Source organism: Maylandia zebra, linkage group LG2 (genome assembly GCF_041146795.1).
Source record: "Maylandia zebra isolate NMK-2024a linkage group LG2, Mzebra_GT3a, whole genome shotgun sequence".
NCBI lineage: Eukaryota > Metazoa > Chordata > Actinopteri > Cichliformes > Cichlidae > Maylandia > Maylandia zebra.
In genome coordinates, this window is record NC_135168.1 from 19,494,212 (window position 1) to 19,505,181 (window position 10,970).

The window sequence follows — 10,970 nt, forward strand, 5'->3', positions numbered from 1 at the left end:
AGGAGAGTGCATCAGGGTTTGATCACAGCTACAAGATTTGCTAAAGATGGAAAGTTCAGCGTCTGAAAGTGCATCAGTGCGTGGATCAATTTTAAAGTGGAGTCAAAGTAGGATGGATAGTTGTACATTGATTAACTATAAATTCCCACCCACTGCTTCCTTTTTCTGATTTTTCTGAAATCTGACTAAGTCTCTTACGTAATGGAGAAGTTTTGGTCCAATTGATTTTGTACTCCAAAACACAATTTTAATACTGTTGTCCGCAGACAAAATTATAAATTATATAAATATATTTGTAAATTCGATGTACAAGCATACTGGGTAACATCATTAATGAGTGCAATCAAAGGAAACAGACAGTGATATTCACACAAACACAGCTCATGTTTGCCTTTCAGTCTCATGTCTAAAATGATAAATTATTGTATTTTCATACGCTAAAATGTAGGATTAGGTATGTGTAATGATAGAGCATTTTGTTTGTGTGGCACATTTTTGAGGATTGTTACATCGTTTAGAAAACATGATAAAATAGCTCACACTCAATAATAAAAAGATACACAAAGTTCACTAATAATGAACATGGAGACAAAACACAGAAAAAAATCCAGAGAAACTGAATAATTTGTCATTTTAAATAAATAAATACATGTATTTATAAATCAGTCTAAAGCAGCAACATTGCAGCAGTGGATGGACATGTATTCATGATTCCAATACCTAAATGATACACTACATTCTTGCCTATAAGTGAGATTTAGTAACATGAAAATCAGCCCCACTTGCCAACACTACAACCCAACCCCACTCTCTCACAGGTTCTCCTGCTACATGGGGGACGGCAGCACATTAGTCCTTTCTGCTGAAGTTTTGTTGAGACTGATGTTCCAGCATGACATGGAAGACAAAACAGGATAATAACTACACAAACTAAACTAAATAACCAGTGTGTGTGAAGAAGCTTTAAGGTTCAAGGTTCTTTATTCATCACATGTATAGTTATACAGGACTGCACCCTCTCCACTGGAGCTCCGTTGATGATAATGGGCTTGTAGTCTCTGTGCTGACTCCTTCTGAAGTCCACCACCAGCTCCTTGGTCTTGCCAACGTTCAGCTGGAGATGGTTGTCCTGGCACCATGGATAGCCGTTCATGGGAATCGAACCCCTGACCTTCCGATCGCCTTCCTACTGAGCTATCCCTGCCCCCTAATTGTGGTTACTGTCACACAAGAGGAAGTTGAATAAAACTGTATGCATTTCTTTAAATACTACACTCTGACACACACACACACAAAAAAAACCCCACAGACACACACACGCACACACACAAACACAAACACACACACACACACGAATTTAAGCAGAGGAGCGAGACTAGTAGAGCTAGTCAGTGTTGAGGCAGTAAAAACATAAAAAGCTGAAATGAAATGTTGTCTGCTTTATCAACTAGTTATTTTGTTGCTAGTGTTACATAAATTTTGTTTTCGGTCATCAGCACAGATACAGTGGGGCAAAAAAGTATTTAGTCAGCCACCGATTGTGCAAGTTCCCCCACTTAAAATGATGACAGAGGTCAGTAATTTGCACCTGTGGTACACTTCAACTGTGAGAGACAGAATGTGAAAAAAAAATCCATGAATTCACATGGTAGGATTTGTAAAGAATTTATTCGTAAATCAGGGTGGAAAATAAGTATTTGGTCACCTCAAACAAGGAAAATCTCTGGCTCTCACAGACCTGTAACGTCTTCTGTAAGAAGCTTTTCTGTCCCCCACTCGTTACCTGTATGAATGGCACCTGTTTGAACTCATCATCTGTATAAAAGACACCTGTCCACAGCCTCAAACAGTCACACTCCAAACTCCGCCATGGCCAAGACCAAAGAGCTTTCGAAGGACACCAGGAAAAGTATTGTAGACCTGCACCAGACTGGGAAGAGTGAATCTACAATAGGCAAGCAGCTTGGTGTGAAAAAATCAACTGTGGGAGCAATCATCAGAAAATGGAAGACATACAAGACCACTGATAATCTCCCTCCATCTGGGGCTCCACACAAGATCTCATCCCGTGGGGTCAAAATGATCATGAGAACGGTGAGCAAAGATCCCAGAACCACACGGGGGGACCTGGTGAATGACCTGCAGAGAGCTGGGACCAAAGTAACAAAGGTCACCATCAGGAACACACTACAACGGCAGGGAATCAAATCCCGCAGTGCCAGACGTGTTCCACTGCTGAAGCCAGTGCATGTCCAGGCCCGTCTGAAGTTTGCCAGAGAGCACATGGATGATACAGCAGAGGATTGGGAGAATGTCATGTGGTCAGATGAAACCAAAGTAGAACTTTTTGGTATAAACTCAACTCGTCGTGTTTGGAGGAAGAAGAATACTGAGTTGCATCCCAAGAACACCATACCTACTGTGAAGCATGGGGGTGGAAACATCATGCTATGGGGCTGTTTTTCTGCCAAGGGGACAGGACGACTGATCCGTGTTAAGGACAGAATGAATGGGGCCATGTATCGTGAGATTTTGAGCCAAAACCTCCTTCCATCAGTGAGAACTTTGAAGATGAAACGAGGCTGGGTCTTCCAACATGACAATGATCCAAAACACACCGCCCGGGCAACAAAGGAGTGGCTCCGTAAGAAGCATTTGAAAGTCCTGGAGTGGCCTAGCCAGTCTCCAGACCTCAACCCCATAGAAAATCTGTGGCGGGAGTTGAAAGTCCGTGTTGCTCGGCGACAGCCCCAAAACATCACTGCTCTCGAGAAGATCTGCATGGAGGAATGGGCCAAAATACCAGCTACTGTGTGTGCAAACCTGGTAAAGACCTATAGTAAACGTTTGACCTCTGTTATTGCCAACAAAGGTTATGTTACAAAGTATTGAGTTGTATTTTTGTTATTGACCAAATACTTATTTTCCACCCTGATTTACGAATAAATTCTTTACAAATCCTACCATGTGGATTCATGGATTTTTTTTTTTCACATTCTGTCTCTCACAGTTGAAGTGTACCTCTGGTGCAAATTACTGACCTCTGTCATCATTTTAGGTGGGGGAACTTGCACAATCGGTGGCTGACTAAATACTTTTTTGCCCCACTGTAAGTTACCCCGTCACTGCAGGTTAATGGGTTATGTTCTCTAGGCGTGTTTCAACACTGGCTTCATAAATTCATGTTTCTGATACTGTTTAGAGTTTCAGAATCAAACCTCCAAGGAAAAAGGTCTCAGCCATGCTTTAGCTTATTTTGTGATTTTACGAGTCTTAAAACACCACGTAGATAACCACGTGAACAAAGTTTTAAAAAAAAAATTGAATCTTCAGCTGGCCTTTAAAAGCTTTGGGGCGATGTTTTGGTCTTCGGGTTAATGTGAAAGTAATTTAAAAAATGATTTCTGCTATTTGCTAAAATATGTAAGTGCACATAACAAGTATAACTATAACAGAGATCTCTTCAAAAACACTCTGCAAATGACCTGCGACAATTAATAGCATTATCTACTTGACCCTTGAGCTATAGTGTGTATACATTCTATTGAGGTGGCAGTGGAATTGAACATTTTTAAAAGTATTTTAGGAAACTATGAATGCAAAGAATGTTTCAGGGTCATTAAAATAAAAATCCCAGACGGCAGCTCTGCAGAGAAAACTCAACCTCTGATTAACTGAGGTTGAGTTAAATGAAAAAGTAAAAGCAACAAAATTAAAAAACGAGAATGCCCTTGAGCAAAGTAGAAAAACCCAAACTGGTCCAATGGAGCTGTTCAGTCAGTGTTCAGCAGACTGTGGTTTTATTAGGTAGCATCCTGGTGTGAATTCATTTAACTGTGACTGAGCCTGATTAATGCTAAAACGAGTGCACGCTCAGTCAACTTTCCCTGGAGAAACAAGATAAGACAAACTAAACTTTTTATTTATTGATCCCCGAGGGGGGAAGACACTCACTTAAATAATTGAGATGTCAGCTCACGAAGAAAAGATATAAAGATAGCCAGAAATGAGAATGAAAATATTCGAGGAGGATATAAATATTTTAAAACAAAAAGAATGCATATTACAGTGGTTTCATAGCTTGAATTTATTGATATAATGTCATCCACACTGGGTTCATATGAGGATACAGAGAGACATACTGTAACTCTAGCAGGACTTTCCTTTTTCCTGCTGAGCTTTGCTTTTCTGACAGACAGAACGCATCATTTAGCCCCGAGGCGCTGACTTTTTGTCTTCACTGCCACTGCCAGCAGGGCCACGGGAACAAGGTTGCATACTGGACAGAAAATGTCCATGTTTCCCAAGTGTTTTTCAAAGCTAGACCACTAAATGGTAGAGCACGTTTTTATGCCTTCACATAACATATACTCATTTGGTGAGGATCACTGATATGGAAACAGTGTAAAGCCATGATTACATAATGAGCCACAGTGCCAAGATGCAGTTATGGAAATTAATTAACAAGGTAGAAAAGTCATTTTTCACCAGATCTAAAACCTGAAATTGTGAAGCATCACATGATATAGACTGCACATAAAAGGTGAACGTACCCACTATGTTTGCTTTTACGGTTAAGGTGATGTATTCTTTTATCAGCTGATGCTAGCAATCTTAAGATGATATTTGCCATATAAGTAAAGGTATTTCTGAGGAAACGTCTTAAAAACATCAGCTTTACTGAAGCCCTCTTTGTTTTCATTGTTATGCTGATAATCCACATATATGCAGTTTTTAATTAATGAAGTTTTTAATGAACACAACATGGTCAGTTGTGTTCACAGTAAATCAGATTATAAGAGGATGATCCATCTGAATGAAGAGCTAAGCTGAGCCTCACACTAGTGATCACAGTTTTAATATATTTACAGTGAACGTATGAGAAAGCCATTTACGTATGAGAAAGCCATTTAAAATCCAGTCCTGGGGGATTGTTGCCATTTTGCTTTACTGCTAACTCACTCAGATGAGAAAGGTGAGGTCAAGCAAAGGTGGTGCTATAGATGATCTTTCTTTTGGAAGGAAGCACTAGCAGCAGCACCCCATGATCTTCCCTACTAATCTGCTCCTGACCGAGACTGAGGCACAGAATACGTCTCGGATGAAACATTAGTGCAGCTTAATTTCAGGTAAACTGAAGACAAGCCACGTTAATAATGGCCTGCCTGTATTTGTATAGCGCTTTTCTAGTCCCTAAGGACCCCAAAGCACTTTACACAACCAGTCATCCACCCATTCACACACACAATCACACACTGGTGATGGCAAGCTACATTGTAGCCACAGCCACCCTGGGGCGCACTGACAGAGGCGAGGCTGCCGGACACTGGCGCCACCGGGCCCTCTGACCACCACCAGTAGGCAACGGATGAAGTGTCTTGTCCAAGGACACAACGACCGAGACTATCCAAGCCAGGGCTCGAACTGGCAACCTTCTGATTACAAGGCGAACTCCCAACTCTTGAGCCACGATAATAGTTGCATTAGATTACTCCAGAGCACAGAAGTCCTGTTCAATGACTCACTTTAGCTGAGATGATGCCAGACAGGCAGCAGCCACCTACAAACAGCTGTGTCAGCAGCATCCTCCTTTCAAAGCATCCGTGCCTCTGATAGCATATCACTTTAAACTTTATGCATTTCAAACAGGTTGGTTATTAATAAAAATCAACCCTTTTACAGTTGTGCTTGAAGGGAAAATAAGCTACAGAGGCCAAAACCACTTTTGTGGCAGCTTGTAAACACGTTTACTTCATTTCAAAGTGAGAGTCTGTGGGGACGAACTCACTTTAGGAGGCAGATTAAAGGCCTTTCAAAGAAGTGCTGTTAGCATTTCCACGTTGGTTTCATTTTTCAGCCCCTGAAGGAAGTCTCTTGGACAGAAATTGAAGACTTTTTTAATAAGACTTAGTTGTCAGTAAATTAAGGACCATTAAATTTTGTTGGTCAGTAATATGAGGCGTGTGTTGCTTGTTACTGTGTGGGATACAGCTGAACAATTAAAATGGGAGGAAAAAGATGGCAGGTAAAAACTGAATTGATTTTGACTTCTGTTGGAAGGGAAACTCATCCATCAGCATCTACAAGTAAAGACCATCTGACTGGAAAATGCCAGTAAGTATAATGTGACTGATAATTTAACTATTAAATGCTAACAACATGATCAGTTACAGCAGTTGCGTTACTTATCCTTGCACTTAAATTTAAAATGCTCACTAAACACTCACATTGTTGCAAACAGAACAGTCCTTTGATTTCATTATTTTATCTCCAAGGCAGAGGGAAAAGAAGTGGCATTTATCTTTTTGTTTGTCCTTTTTTCAGTCAGGCCTTGAAATCTAACAAGTCAGTATAATGTGGGTCAACTATCTCCTTTGATTTGGAGTCATTATGAATGCAACAATCTAGAGATGTGAACCAAAAACCCCACAGTGACAACCTTGCGTCTGTCCTTTTGCTCTGTCTTTGTCTTCTCTGCAGCCAGAAACCAACAGTGGCACCCTAATGTACTGGATTTGCTTTAGAGTCTTATCAGCTCTTCAGTGTTGGGCTGCGTGGGTTTTGATGTTGTGTAAGCTTTTATGTCAGTGAATGGAGGTTTAGAAACACCTCTGCTCTCTGACATCATTCATTTCTTCTTTTCTCCTTGGCCACAAAAGACATTTAATGTTACATAATTTTTCCCTTGCGCAGCAGAAACGCGAGCACATTTTTCTCATGCCTCTACTCAGAACCAAATTAAGGAAATTAAATGGACAATAATTTTAACAATACATATTGACTCAACTGCAGAATCGCTCACAGCAAGAGCTTGTGCAGTGCTTTTTATTTTTAGTTCCAGGCTAAAGGGATTCAGTGCGGCTCACTGAGTAGTGCAAAGTGCATTGACTGCCAGGGTTAATGGTTTTATACCCCGTTTGTCTAAAAGTAAAGCTGTAGTGCAGTTTAATGTCTTTTAGTGACTGAACCCATATCCGCTTATAAATATCGTACATATTCAGTGTGTCTTCTTGGATGGACAAATAAAATCCAAGGAGAATATCACATGGCCTGATAGATGCTTTATAGATGAAGCAACAAAAATATTAAAAGTAACTGATCAGTCTGCACAAATATGCATACATTCTGTCATTCATAAAGATGTCTTAACATAGGAGTGTCACGGACCCGGCTCTGGAGGACTCGGGGGTCCGTGAGCAGGATGGACTGTTATTATCATTATCATTTTAGTAGTAGTAGTATTGTTGTTGTTGTTATTTGGGGATGTGTGTTTTTCTGCACTATGCTGTGTTGTTCGGTGTTCCACTCATTGCATGTAGAGGCAGGGTGTGGGTGTGTGGGGGTGTACATGTGTGGCTGGAGGATGGAGAACAGCCACATGCAGGCCTGATGGGTGTGGCCCTGCAGGAGGACTGGCCACACCTGAAGTTCCTGCCACACACCTGTTGGTGATCAGGGCTCATTGGGGGAGCTACTTAGGAGAGTGTTGGAGCTCCCATCGGTGTGGGATCATTGAGTTGGCATCCCAAGTTAGTGTGTGTCAGCGTATGACAGTGCTGTTCGTGTATGTCCGCCAGGGTTAGTGTTGACGGCTGTTTCTGTGGTTTTCCTGCAGGAGGAAGAGTGGACCAGAAAGGCAGCACGCACGGGGTTGCGGAAACACAACAGCGGGGAGCACGAGCACGAGCACAGACGTCGGAGGGAAGCACACACACGGGATTCAAGGGAGCAACGGGGATTTATTGTGTTTACAGCTTTCACTGTAAATAAAGAGCACTGTTTGCAACGCAGAGTCTGCGTTTTGGGTCCTCATTCCCCATATCCCCACGGTCTGCCAGCCAGACCGTGACAAGGAGAGGTTAGAACATAAAGGCATGGCACTCGGTGGATTGTGAAAGGAAATCTTTAGAAGAATATTATAGAAGTGAAGATGGATTTTCAAAATGTGAGTTAATCAACTGTCATTATTTCATCATTTCAAAAGAGTTGATGACATCTCACTGAAAGTCTTCTCTCTTATTTTCTGACTACTGGATAACAAATCAGAACGAAATGTCTTAAAGGCTGGATTATGTGCATGTTCCACTCGTGCTTCGTGAGATCCCCAGGGGAGAAGTTTTACACCTATTTGTTACAGTGTGCTGCGAGAAAGTATATTGAGTGCAGTCATCCTGTGCATGACTTCAAAGATTTCGATAAAGCATGATAAAATGGAAGTCATATGTGTTTTGCGTGCTCACTTGTACTTTGTGATCTGTGGGAGGTGAAGTGGGGGTTAAGCCCATCATAAGGAGATTCATTAAAAACCCAGATGCAAACATTTGGCTCCTGGTTAATTAATCGGTGGGAAAGCTGTTGTTTTGAGTTTTTACAGCGTGGAAGTTAATTATTGACTGAGCCACAGAATCAGCTTGAAGCTTCATAACATATGTGAAAGCTTAAATTACTGTTTTGTTACACAAATTTATTAAAGTTCTGACATTAAGTACTGTATGATGTACCTTAAAGATCAAACAGTTCATATAGAGCAAATAGCACCATGCACACTGCACATACCAAATAGCACAATAGCTCAAAATACTGAATAAAGCAGAGGTAAAAATCATTGCTTCCAGTCACATGTCAAGAGAACCACAGTATTAGATTTACTGTTATATGATAGCATAATTCAGGATTGCCCAGCTAATGTCTGTGGCCTCTCTGAGAGAATCAGACTGCTGTAGAAAACAGTAGCACATGACGCTGCAGCAACAGTGTTCGCTTTCTCCTCACGTTCCCTTTGAAGCTCCGAGATGGAGAAAGGAGAGACTGACACATGTTCACACATTGCTTTTCTGCTTCCAGTCCTCCTGTGTACGTGTGTGTGTGTCCATGTTTTTGTTTGCAGGTGTTTTCTCTATATTGGGGAGCATTCATCCTCGTGAACACAGCAAAGAAAAATGTGTCACTCAGTCAGGAGCTCACCTGTGCATGATTGTTTTGCCAAAATATAAGAAGCCAACACATCAAACATGCAAACATATTATACAGAAACAATAAAGAAGCTTAACAAGATTTGAATCTTCATCTTCAGTCTCATATAACTGCTGCTTGTATTAGGAATTTAATGTTTGTGTTTGTTTATTGATTGATTGACTTATAACCAGAAGCTTTGACCCCCCTCTGGTAGGTCAAATCAGAGGGGTGTTAGATTATTATAGAAGTAAATATAGTTATAGTTAAAAAATCTTACTGTTAAGTAGACCTTGTCTAATTCTTATAATTGAAGAATATAGGTAAATTATCTTTATTATAATGTGATGTGATCCCACTGTTGTAAACATGCATTTTTAACAAACCGTCTCTCTGTTTTCTTCTGGAGTCACAGGGCGGCTGGAGCCTGTTCCACCTGTCATTGGGCAGGAGTTGAGGTACATCCTGGACCGGTCACCAGACTACACACAGAAAGGCCCCGGTTAGCAGCTGTCCGCAGCACGCTAACTACTGCACCACAGTGCTACCTGCTGCTGCCTCAAGTGGCCGCTAAAAGAACTGCACCATGTGGTACTTCCATACTGGCCTCATTTTTCAGACCTGAGTCCAGCAGTCTCACTGCTGCTGATGCTTATGATCCAAGGACCAGATGACAGTTTTCAGTGGATGAGCCAACAATGTCCAAACCTGATGGTTGTTCGGTTGGTTGGTTGTTTGGTTGGTTGGTTGGAACTCAGTGGTGCAGAATGAATTCATTTGCTGGGCTGGATTGTTAACTTAAACTCCCATTGTGTCCTGGCACAATGCAACTTCAGCTTCCACCCCCAAACTAAACTTAAGTTGAAGAATTGCTGTTTTGACACAGCAGATGATGTCCGGTGCACACAGCAGATGTGCATCATGTGGTCATTGAGGAACTTCAGGTTAAGGAAGTGTGAATGGTCCCGCACTAAAAACAAGACTGCCTGTTTGTTTTTTTCTTTGTTCTACTATGCATGACCAATGATCATTTCAAAATGCAGATATGGTAAGGGGAAAAAGGCCATCTGGATTTGATTATTAGGCTGTGCCCTTTACAAATGGCTACTTCCTTACTCCACTTTCTTTCATTGCTGACATCCAGGCACATTCTTGGGAGGCAAAATGCCACAGAAAAGTAATATAGAGCACTTCTGGACAGATGAGGAGAGGCAGTGACATTTAAGATTCCTTGTTTCTTTTCTGTGGTCGACCCGCCTTAAAGAACCGACAAGTGATTTTCAGCCCGATCCAATATTTGAAAAGGAACCGTGCACACCCTTCCCATTTCTAAAGATGACAGCTGACATGAGGCACAGTGCTATTCCTTGGCCCATTATTTCAGCTTGAAACCAGCTTCATGCTGAGATATGCTACAGTGAAGCAGCGAGAATAACTACAATCACTGAAAAATGAAATGTCGGAGACTTTCTTTCAGAACCAGTTGGGTGTCAAAAGTCAAGTGGACAGCTGACATGTATGCTAACATGTTGCAAAAAAAGTCTATGGCCTACTCTAAGAGCAGACCTAGGAAACTGAGGTACAATTTTAAGTGGAAAACACTAATTGCATATCTCAGTATTTCTGTACTTTGGACGTCTAAGATGGCCAGAATCCAAAATGATATTCTTTATACATTAGCTTGGGTGTTTCTATCTCATGAAATGCACTTGTGCCTTTTTTGAGTGTTTATATCCCATCAACTAGCTTTGTTCCACTCCAGCAGCACCCGTTAATTAAGCCACCACGGATGAATATATTCTATTATTGGATTCTTTCTGCCAGCGAGTATCCCAAATGTGTCCGAGTCCCCCTGCTCTTCATGAATTGGCAAGATGTAGGGGCTGTAAAGTACATAACAATATGATGGTAATCCTTAACAAAATACAAGAAAATTGGGCCTGAATGTGTTGCCTCCCTCCACTTAGGACTGCACTTCCTTCAGCAGGGACTCACAGGAGATGGATTTATTTATTATG